Raw genomic sequence first — 10623 nt, 5'->3', positions numbered from 1 at the left:
TGTGTGTGTTTTATACACCGGAGATTTATACTAAGTGGAAAATCTGAAATGGGGTTTTTGGGAGCAGGATTATGGGTCTATTATAAAGGGTTAAAGTATGACGATAGTTTGTTTCTGTCTTTGATGGAGCGTCTGCACCGCTGGGAAACAAACACGAAAGCGCACACACATTTATCAAGTGCTACTGCAGGAGTAGCTTATTATGGCAAGCTGCTTTAACATTTAATCCAAATCCAAACATACTGGCATCCATTTTCACTTTACTATTGTATTTTCCATTAGTACTAATTAATTAGCAAGTGGTTCTTATTCTTTGGGATCTTGTACATTTTTAAATAGATACTGTACTAATTAATCATTACATAGCAGCTAATATCTATTAGATACTGGTACTTATATTTATTAGTACTGTAAATACCATACTATTAGCTGCTATTTGTGCTATTAACCCTCAGGGGTCGGCGACTGCATGTATGCGGTTTGAGGCGTCTTCTCCTGATAACACCAAAGAGAAATTAAATTACACTTTCAGTTTTTATCTTACAAATAGGAGCCATACGTTAATTGAATCTGTTAGGTGTCAACTTTTTTGCGTACACTCACAATAACAACAAAAGAGTGCAAAAAAAGGAAAACAAACAGTGTAGGCATTCTTTGTTTTCTCTCTTGGTGAACTTCTTTTAGAAATGCGCCAATAAAATGAGCCAAAACTCTGCAAAAACAAAACACACAGACATGAGACATATATCTATAGGAAAGCTTGAAGTGTCTTTTTTTAATGCAGTGAGTGCATGTTGAAAATAAATATTGTTTGATGAAGTAATCAGTATGAAACCAACACTATGTATAGTTTCTCAGTCTCAGGGTTTGTTGTTACAATCATCCACGTGAGACTCGCACGACATGTAAACTGTGGTCAGAAAAACCAGTGGAATATCCACAAATACATGAGAGATATAGATGAGAGTCATACCTGCATAATGCTTAGAAGGTGCAATTTCTTACTCATAGTAGCCCCTTTCACACAGTGATACCGGTAAATTTCTGGAAAATTTCCGGAACGACTTTACCGGTATATTGAAAAAAGCGCTGTTCACACAGGCGAGGACGTTACGGAAATTTTCCGGAAAAGAGCATTCACACATCCATTCCAAAATAGCGATAAATTCTGACATCATTCACCACAAATGAGCTTTAAACGGCTGCGCTTGTATTTGCAAACATTTGACTAAATTACAAACTCTGTGGATGATCAATATTGTGAACAACTTTCGCAGGATCACTTTCGCATGTCAAGATGTGCAGGCGCTCATAGGCGCACGCAAAGCTTGAAGGTAAACAAACAACGGCTTATCATAAGCATCTCATCGATGATTATTTACACAGTTGGCATTAAGAAGAACATATAAACGTGATCTGACTAACTTCTAGCAGCTAAATGTGTCTGGAAAAATATTCAAAGGCTTTTATCCTCACAAACCGCGCGGACGTAAATGCGTCTGACTGTTGTGATTGGCTAAAGCAGACGTCTCACGTCAGCACGTTCTAGACGTGCACGCGCTTATTACGGGAATCTTCCTTCTGCATTCACACAGCGCAGCATTCCGGCAAATTGCCGGTAATGTTACAACTTCTCTTTCTGGAAAATAGCCAGAACGAATTTACCGGTATTTTCAAAAAGGACCTGTTCACACATACAACCTTTCCACAACCTTTCCGGAAAATTGCCGGCTCCTCCCATGTCTGCCATTTGTACAAACGATGACGATAGCTGCCTGAACTCGTGCATAAACAAATGCAGCACGCTAGCTAGAACAGTTGTTTCATTTTTATTCTCAAGAATAGATTAGAATTATGACCCATTTGACCTCACGGGACCACTGTGACCTGATGCTGCTTTATTCAGAACGTGACGCATGTTATTTATTAGATTTTTTTATTTATTTTGCCGTAGTTGAACCAGTCGAAGTTTGGAAAGAGTTATCCAAGGCTGGGCAAAATATTTAAAAGATCTTAAAATATTATTTTGATTTAAAGTAATTGTTTTTCATGTTTAACGTGTTATTTATTCGAGTGTTTAAAGCTTTTGTCATTTTTCAGTGTCTCAGAGTCATTCAGAAATGATTATTAAATGCGGGATTAAGGCACAAGAGAGTTTTTATTACAACAGTGTTGCAAACACATTTCATACCATTTCAAATATTATTATTTTTTATACATACAGTAATAAGTGAACATACATTGTTTACCCACAGTGTTTACATGGTCATAATACAGCAAGCATTTAGCTTGGGCTAGCTTTTGTAGCTGGACAATGACCTTGATGGTTGAACATTAGCTGTGGGGGAGTGTCTTTTGTCTCTCCAGGTGTTAATTGTTCATGACCATCGTCACTCCCACGTATACAGTATTCTGACCCAGACATCGAGGCCCTGTTTACACTAATGCGTTATTGTTTTAAAACGCATAGATTTTGCTACGGTTACGCCATCCGTCCACACTACACCAGAGTTTTCGAGTGCCGAAAACTGAGTGATTTGGAAATTCTGGAGAGGCCGTTTAAATATGCTGCAGTGCGAGTGTGTGTGTGTGTGTGTGTGTGTGTGTGTGTGTGTGTGTTTGTGTTTGTGTTTGTTTTTGTGACATATCAGGACACAAATCTGTATAATGACATGGGTATGACATAAGTATTACAAAAAGGAGGTGAAATATGGGGACATTGGTGATGTCGTCATTTCTCAAAAAGCTTATAAATCCCACAGAATGAGTTTAATCAGAGAGTAAAGCTGCACACAGTCTCCTGTGATGGTTGGGTTTAGGGGTAGGGTCAGGTAAGGTCAATACAATATACGGTTTGGACAGTATAAAATGAATGGAAACCTATGTAATGTACCCACTTTTCACTAAAACAAACGTGTGTGTGTGTGTGTGTCTGTGTGGTCACGTGATATTCATTTTCAGTGGTTTGGTGAAGACTGAGAGTTGTTCAGAAACACTGAGTTTGGACGCAGAGTGTTTTCATTCTTAAACGGCATTTTAAACCTAAAACGTACTAGTGTAAACAGGGCCCGGTTTTACAAATTGTAATTCATTGTAATGTTTTCTTTGAATGAGAGAACAGAATAATTTTTACATAATTGGGAAGTAAATATTCTAGCCTACAACACTGGTTTCTTAAAAGTCTTGTTCAGGCACATTCAGTGTGTTTTTGGACCATATTTCAGCTATTTTTTTTCTTCAATACCTACTAACCAGGCATTTTTTTTCCTAAAAAATGCAACCGTGTACATCAATATTTCTCGCATATTATTGTAGCAAAGTTTGTGCTGAATACAAAAAAAAAATAATAGTAAAAAATGTGTTGGCCAGTGCTATGTAATAAGTAGCTGAAATAAGCACAAATGTCAGGGCATGTCATAACATCTTAGGGGCCCCAAAACCACCTCAGACGCCAGAGGGGTAAATAGACACTGATTATCCATTAGATACTAGTAAAAACATAGTAAAACACATTGTAAATTTACTTTAAAAGAGACTGTATGTGTACAAGCACACTGTAAATTCATTAATTCGTTTGTTTTCTTTTCGGCTAAGTCCTTAAACTGGGGTCACCACAGCAGAATTAACCACCAGAATTCACCTATACCACATGTCTTTGGACTCCACTGGAGCGCCTGGAGGAAACCCAACGCGAACACGGGGAGAACATGCAAACTCCACACAGAAACGCCAACTGACCCAGCCGAGGCTCGAACCAGCGACCCTCTTGCTGTGTGGCAACAGCGCTACCCACTGCGCCACCGCACAGCCACACTGTAAATTAATTATTACAATTATTATTATTACAATTATTACAATATTTATTTACACTGTGCTTGTAAATTTACTGTCTTACTAGCAACCAAAATTGCTACTGTAAACTTTACCGTATTTTACAGTGTATTATTAGATAGTAGCTATTTTTTAGCTACTACTACTTCATAAATAGGCATTAGTACTTATTTGTTAGATACTAGTAATAATTATTAGATAGTATTCATTAAATACTGGTAACAGTATCTGTAACACGGTAACTACACATGATAAAAGGTGTCTTCCATGTTAAAAGGAGCTTTTGTCCTAATCATCTGCGAATGTGACGTGTGAAATTACTAATTTAGAAATGCTTTCTATTTCTTTGACGTCACAGAAAAACAACAGCATAAACTACAATGATCACCTCAGGTACTGATTATGGGCTTTATTTAGTGTTAAATATCCCCAATTTGAATTTAAACACCATTTTACATGACATTCTGGAGGCTGCGAAATACGTCCCGGGAGGTACGTATTTGTGCAGTTTTTGTTTTCGCGAATCTACGAGAGGCCGCTGTACCGTGCTTTTTCGTGCCTCGAACACTTCTCGGGAGCGCGTGCTGTTCGCGCCCACAGTGTTCTCGCACGAAAAGCCTCTGGAGGCCGCTGTCGAGCGACCGTCTGTCCGACTGACGTACTGAACGACTGAACAATTGACTGGGCGGCCGGCCAATCGGCCAATCAGCCGACCCAGCCACCCTCCTCCTTCTCCTTTCCCAAACCCAAGCGACGATTTTAAAAAGCCGTCCAGAAAAGAAAAGCAAAAGCCCTCGTCAGATTTTGACCGCGTTTTCGGATTTTGCTGCATTCTCGCCCGTCACGAACTCGTTCACTTTTAGTTTTTGAATTCTGTTTTTCATGTTACCTGATATCTGGAACCGCTCTTCCCCGGACTCGAACCCGGACCGGGCCTCCGCTCCGCCGACGTAACACTACGAGCTAAGCAGACAAACTTGTTGCAGCGGGAAAGCCCTCCACACGGAGGTGAGTGAGCTGTCAGAAGAGGAGCGGTGTCATACCTTCGCTCGAAAAAAACAAATGCGACCATACATACCTCCGGCCATGTAAATCGCGGTCTCCAGAAACATCTGCGGGGCTACGTTTTCAGAATGAGCTTGGGTTGCATGTATTGCCATAATACTGAAAGCAGCAGCAGATATATTCACCTCAGATCTTGAAAATAAAATAACTAGCAGACCGTCATTCAGTGCAAACCAACACCGCTAGTCACTCAGCAGCCTATTAAAAATGTTAAAGAGGTTTAATATGTATTAGTTAGATTAAAAGCCTATACCATTTCCTTGGGAGTGCAGTGGCTGGTATTTAAATGTTTCTGTCATGCCACGTTGTATTTTATGCAGACAACCAATATGCTTGAATCAAGCTGTAATAGCTAATCGCAGACATGAAGGTAACTGCTAGCTTGTCTGCTACAGGCTGAGTCACCTTTTCCCATCCAGATCAGCGTCGGATTGGAAGTGACTTGTGTGGTAACAGATGGCGAAGACACCCTTTAGACAGCAAAGCCTCCTGTTCGCGTGGATATTGGCTTGGGCCGCTGTAGATTTAGCCAGCAGCAGGTACACTGTAGACAAACAAGCAATCAAAGCCAAGCCTCCCGTCTCGACTCCTGCAGAGCTCAGAAGAAAACCAACGGAAAACAACAGCTAAGAAACTCTCTGTGGAGATTCCTCACATTACAGCAGCCACTCAACAAAGTCATACAGAGAACTATATCTGACCTGCCACCAAACTTCACCAGCTTCAAGAATAATCTATGCTGTAGTTACTACTGAAACTGTGGTATTAGCCAGTATTTTACTTAAAAAAACAAGGATTGTTACATCTGAATTGTGTAGTGAACTTATAAATCTGAACTGGATGGATTTAAACAGACAAATGTTTAGTTTAGTAATGATCAACTTAATTTGTTTGTTAAATTTAGCCCAAATAAAGTTTTTGCAACCACTTACTTTAAGACAATTTGATAAATCCAATGATTTTTTCAGTGTGGCCTGAAATACACAGTTGTTTTGATGTCTGGTGCAATCAAAGACAGTGTATATGACCCTCCATTATTCTAATCCATGCTACTCACTAATTGCTGGCAAGTCACTGTTGTAAAATAAGCCAAGAGTATTACAAAAAGCCAAACCAACCAAGGTTATTATAGTTAGCGAAAACTAATGAGAAAACAAAAATGAAATTTTAAATAGTTGTCGTTAACTAAAATAAAAATAAAACAAGAGTTAAAAAAAAAACTAGAACTGAAACTGTATTGTGAACATACAAAACTAACTGAAGCTAACTAAAATTATAGCAAAAACATCCTTTGTTTTCATATTTTTAAATGTATTTAATACATAATCTTACTTTAAACTGGTTAGAAGTAAATATAATTCGCGCAGAAGGTGTTTGACCCTTTCGCACCTCTGAATCTGAGATCCTGCTGCCATTGGCCAGATAGAGCCGGCTCTCCTCCAGTCAGTCCTCGCTGTTGCTTCCTTGACAAAAACAGCAAGTGGTCATGGCAGCAGCATGGTGACAACATTAAATACAGACACTTAAAACTATTACTTTAACACATTTGTGCACGATAATGGGTTTTATTCCTGTATCGCGAACAAATCTTTTTAACCGGATCTTCTAAGTAAACCGGTTGACCTAGTTCACCAAAACGAACTGAATCATTTGAAACGATTCGCATCTCCAGTAAGCACTTATCCACAAACTACTTATTTTAGTACTTTAGTACTTATTAATACTTTTTTAACAAGCCTAATACCCACCCCTGACTCGAAATAATCCAATATATACTCTCATTCAGTAATTAGAACTGTGGAGTTACACTCACTGAGATCAAATTTAGGAACGGTGAACCGATAATACAGCGCATGTGTGATTCAGTGAACCACACACAAACAGTACATGACAGCCTGCTGTGACTGAACTAAACTTAAACAGCAGCACCAAGGGTAACCAAGGGCTTAAATGAGAGGATCTTGTGAAAAAAAAAAAACGTAAGTTTATTTTATAACAGACAATTGTAATGGAATTTAAATAAGTGAATCATGATTCTGTTGGGTTGCAAAACTTTACTGTAAGACATTTTTCAGATCATGATATTGATGTTTTGAGTCCTAACATCCGTGTTAAATATCTGAACTTCCCAGCACTACTGTTTATTTTACCTCAGAAGCAGCTTTGCACACATATTGTACTTAGGGCTGCTATCTTGTGGGCTGTAGTATTTGAATTTGAGGATGGGTATGGTTTTGGCAGATGATAGTGTTCATGTGTCCTCTGAATTCAGGTTTCAAAAAATGTATGACTGAGTTTTTATTATACAATATTTATTCTATTGACTTTAAATCTTGCTGCTAACAAATATCCTTATTTATATTTCATATTTTTTTATGCGATATTCCAATATGCGCATTAAAATAGATTTATGGAAACACCTTATGGCCGCTCAATAGATGATAAAGAAGCTGATGGGAAATATAATCTACATTTTCGTTTTATTTTTCCAGCCCGTGTGTATACCTTTCTTCTTGGCTATTAAAGTACCTTATTTTGCAGTGAGTCATGTTGGCAGGTTTGGTTGGGTTTATAAGGTTTAGTTCTCCTGACTGACGTTTTGAAAACTCTTCAGAGGAAGCGGACGGGTTTGAACACTTTACTGTGAAGAATTTCTGTATCCGCGCTCACCTACAGTACACCTTCTTTCTGCCATTTTTTCCTGCTTTCAGCCATGTCCTCTTCTGATGTCATCTTATGTAATTTCTTACATAACAAATCCTCCGTCTCTCTCCCCCGTCCCTCAATCCCATTTCTGACAGAGTAATTCTGCTCCTGCAGCCTTCTGATTTGGATGTAATTGTTTCAATCACAATGTATGAATAATTTAGTCTCTAGAAAATTACGAATTCATCAGGGAGAACTTTGATTTCCCCCGACCGAATCCCATCTCTCTTTCTCTCATTCTCTCTCCTTCTACAAACACCTGTCCTTCGTGCGCTGTGGTTTTACGCCAGCGGACACATCTGACACTGATATGCATGACTGCGGGTAGTATTTCAGTTCAGGTGCATGTGGGGATTTGCTATTCCAGATGTTTAGTGGTCATTTGTCAAAAAGTCGACGTGACTCACACCACTGACTCCTAGTTAAAGGGATAGTTCACTCAGAAAATGAAATCACATGCTCACTTGTGTTGATGACTAAAATATGAGATCTGAACAATGCAATGAAACTACAAGAAGTAATGAAAATAAATAAATAAATCAACAAAATCTATTTCGACTATCTACTTGTGCATGTTTTAAATTTATATTTCCTATAATAATAATAATTTCTTACATTTATATAGTGCTTTGCACATTTTGCAGCTGATTGTTGGAGAGAAGACAGAGCAATGAAGCCAATTATGATATATGGATGGTTAGAAGGCCATGATAGACAGAGGCCACAGGGCAAATTTGGCCAGGATATCAGGGTTAAAACCCTACTCTATTTATTTATTTATTTATTTATTAATTATTATTATTATTATTATTATTATTATTATTATTATTATTATTATTATTATTATTATTATTATTATTATTATTATTATTAATATTTTTGGTGAGGCAGTGGCGCAGTAGGTAGTGCTGTCGCCTCACTGCAAGAAGGTCGCTGGGTCGCTGCTTCGAACCTCGGCTCAGTTGGTGTTTCTGTGTGGAGTTTGCATGTTCTCCCTGCCTTCGCGTGGGTTTCCTCCGGGTGCTCCGGTTGGCGGTTCATTCCGCTGTGGCGACCCTAGATTAATAAAGGGACTAAGCCAACAAGAAAATTAATGAATGAATTATTATTATTATTATTATTATTATTATTATTATTATTATTATTATTATTATTATTATTATTATTATTGTTGTTGTTGTTGTTGTTGTTTCCTTTATTTAGCCAGGAGATCACATTGAGACAGTTTTGTCTCTTCCTCCGGTGAGAGCAGGCGGCACATAAGGTTTCACATAAAAATCACAAATAACAATACAACAAAATTACGAAATCACCATTCGTAAAAGGTCAGATCATAAAAAACAATTACAAGTATCCTTTAAGACGTTGTACAGAAGATATTTAAAACTACTCAGAGTCGGAAGTGTGTCAAGATTAAGCTGATTTTGCAGGTCATTCCAAGCCCTAGGAGCATAAAAGGAAAAAGCACGTTTGCCAAGTTCTGACAATACCCTTGGCACTGTTAAACGAATACAGAAAGCAGATCTACACCCTCAGAAATAAAAGTACACTAGCCGCCACTGGGGTGGTACCTTTTCGAAAGGTACACATTTGTACTTAAAGTGTCCTTATTGGTACCTCAAAAGTATATATTACTACCTACACATTTTAAAAGGAACACTTTTGTACTTTTTAGGTAGTAATATGTACCACACAGAAACACCAGATATACTGCATCAATGTGTTCAATATTTTAATTAGGGCCTCTCATACTCTATAATTGTGGACATGATGTCAAGTCTAACCGGTGTAAACATCTGCTTGTGGACTCTTAACAGTAAACTGAATGAAGCCGGTGTTACAGTTTAACTGGTGTCCATGTTAACTGAGGCCCCTTTCCAGATGTAAACTATTGACGTTTGCAGATTGGCAGATTCATCACTTTTTCACAGCAACAAATTATGCCCATACCAAATAAATATTCTTATTACTTGGTGTCAGTGTAAACATTATTGATTTCAATATTTGTTTGGCAGAACAGTATATAACCAAAATTAATGTAAAGAAGTAATTATAATTGACATGTCATCAACGGGATTCGAACCCAAGTCAAAAGGTTCTGCACAAGTATCAACCGACCTATCTAACTGAGCTACACAGGTCTACATACTGGGATAGGTTTTGATATCTTTATCAGTCAACATGTGCCGTGTTTTGATTGTTTCCATGTACTAGAGTTTTTTCATGTTTCTACACACTCTCATGCTGATATTCTTTCAGAATAGCTCTAATATGTTTTATCGCACTTTGTCAAACCATGATTTTTATAGTTGTAGACTCATGGAAACCTGTGTCTACACACGAGTCACACACAAGCTGATATTTTCCAGTGTGTGTGGTACAGTACATTCCGGGTCACTCCAGGTGTGTGGTACATTCCACGTCACTTTCGGTGTGTGGTACATTCCCTTTCCGTAAGGCATTGTAAATTTGTTTTGGGAGTTGTAAAAGTGTTTTGCGTCTTGGTAATTTTTTTCTAAAATGTAAATTTGTTTTGTTCTTGGTCAAATTGTTTTTCCTATGTAATTGTGTCTGATGATAGGTAAAAATGTTTTTCAAAATGTAAATTTGTCTCAAGATTTGTAAAAGTGTTTTACACTTTGTAATGTTGTTTTGCACTTGCCATTCAGCGTAGATAACCAATCTGAGAAATTGTACAGGCAGTGATGCATTCCCGTGTCTGCACCAGTGACAATGCGTATTGCTGCATGATAAATAGAATCTAGTTTTCTGAGTAGCGGTTGCATGCATATATAGATGATCACCATAGTCAATTATAGACAAAAATATTTTCTTTGCTAATTTCTTACGGGCTTTAAAGGGAAAAAAACATTTGACAAGTATAAGAAACCAGATTTTGGCCTAAGCTTTTTCAATAACTTGTCAATGTGTATTTCGAAGGACATCCTGGGATTTTTAACAACCACAGAGAGTCAGGACCTTAGTTTAAAGTCTCATCTGAAAGACAGCGCTCACTGAGCA

General features: G+C 37.9%; 1 protein-coding gene across 5 annotated transcripts in view; it reads left to right on the top strand.

The window, feature by feature from the left end:
- Nucleotides 1-10623, top strand: part of LOC100333709 (leucine-rich repeat transmembrane neuronal protein 4) — a 470001-nt gene that overhangs the window by 313257 nt on the left and 146121 nt on the right. The window contains exon 3 of one of the 5 annotated variants that reach the window (XM_073910048.1): nt 5292-5826. The exons of the other annotated variants lie outside the window; for them this stretch is intronic. The gene's annotated coding sequence lies outside the window, so the exon portion shown is untranslated. Of the gene's footprint in view, nt 1-5291; nt 5827-10623 lie in introns of those variants that run through there. 5 annotated transcript variants of the gene reach the window in all.

Source organism: Danio rerio, chromosome 8, assembly GCF_049306965.1.
Source record: "Danio rerio strain Tuebingen ecotype United States chromosome 8, GRCz12tu, whole genome shotgun sequence".
NCBI classification, from domain to species: domain Eukaryota; kingdom Metazoa; phylum Chordata; class Actinopteri; order Cypriniformes; family Danionidae; genus Danio; species Danio rerio.
Note: the sequence above shows the minus strand (reverse complement) of the source record. Positions and strands in the feature narration are given on the sequence as shown.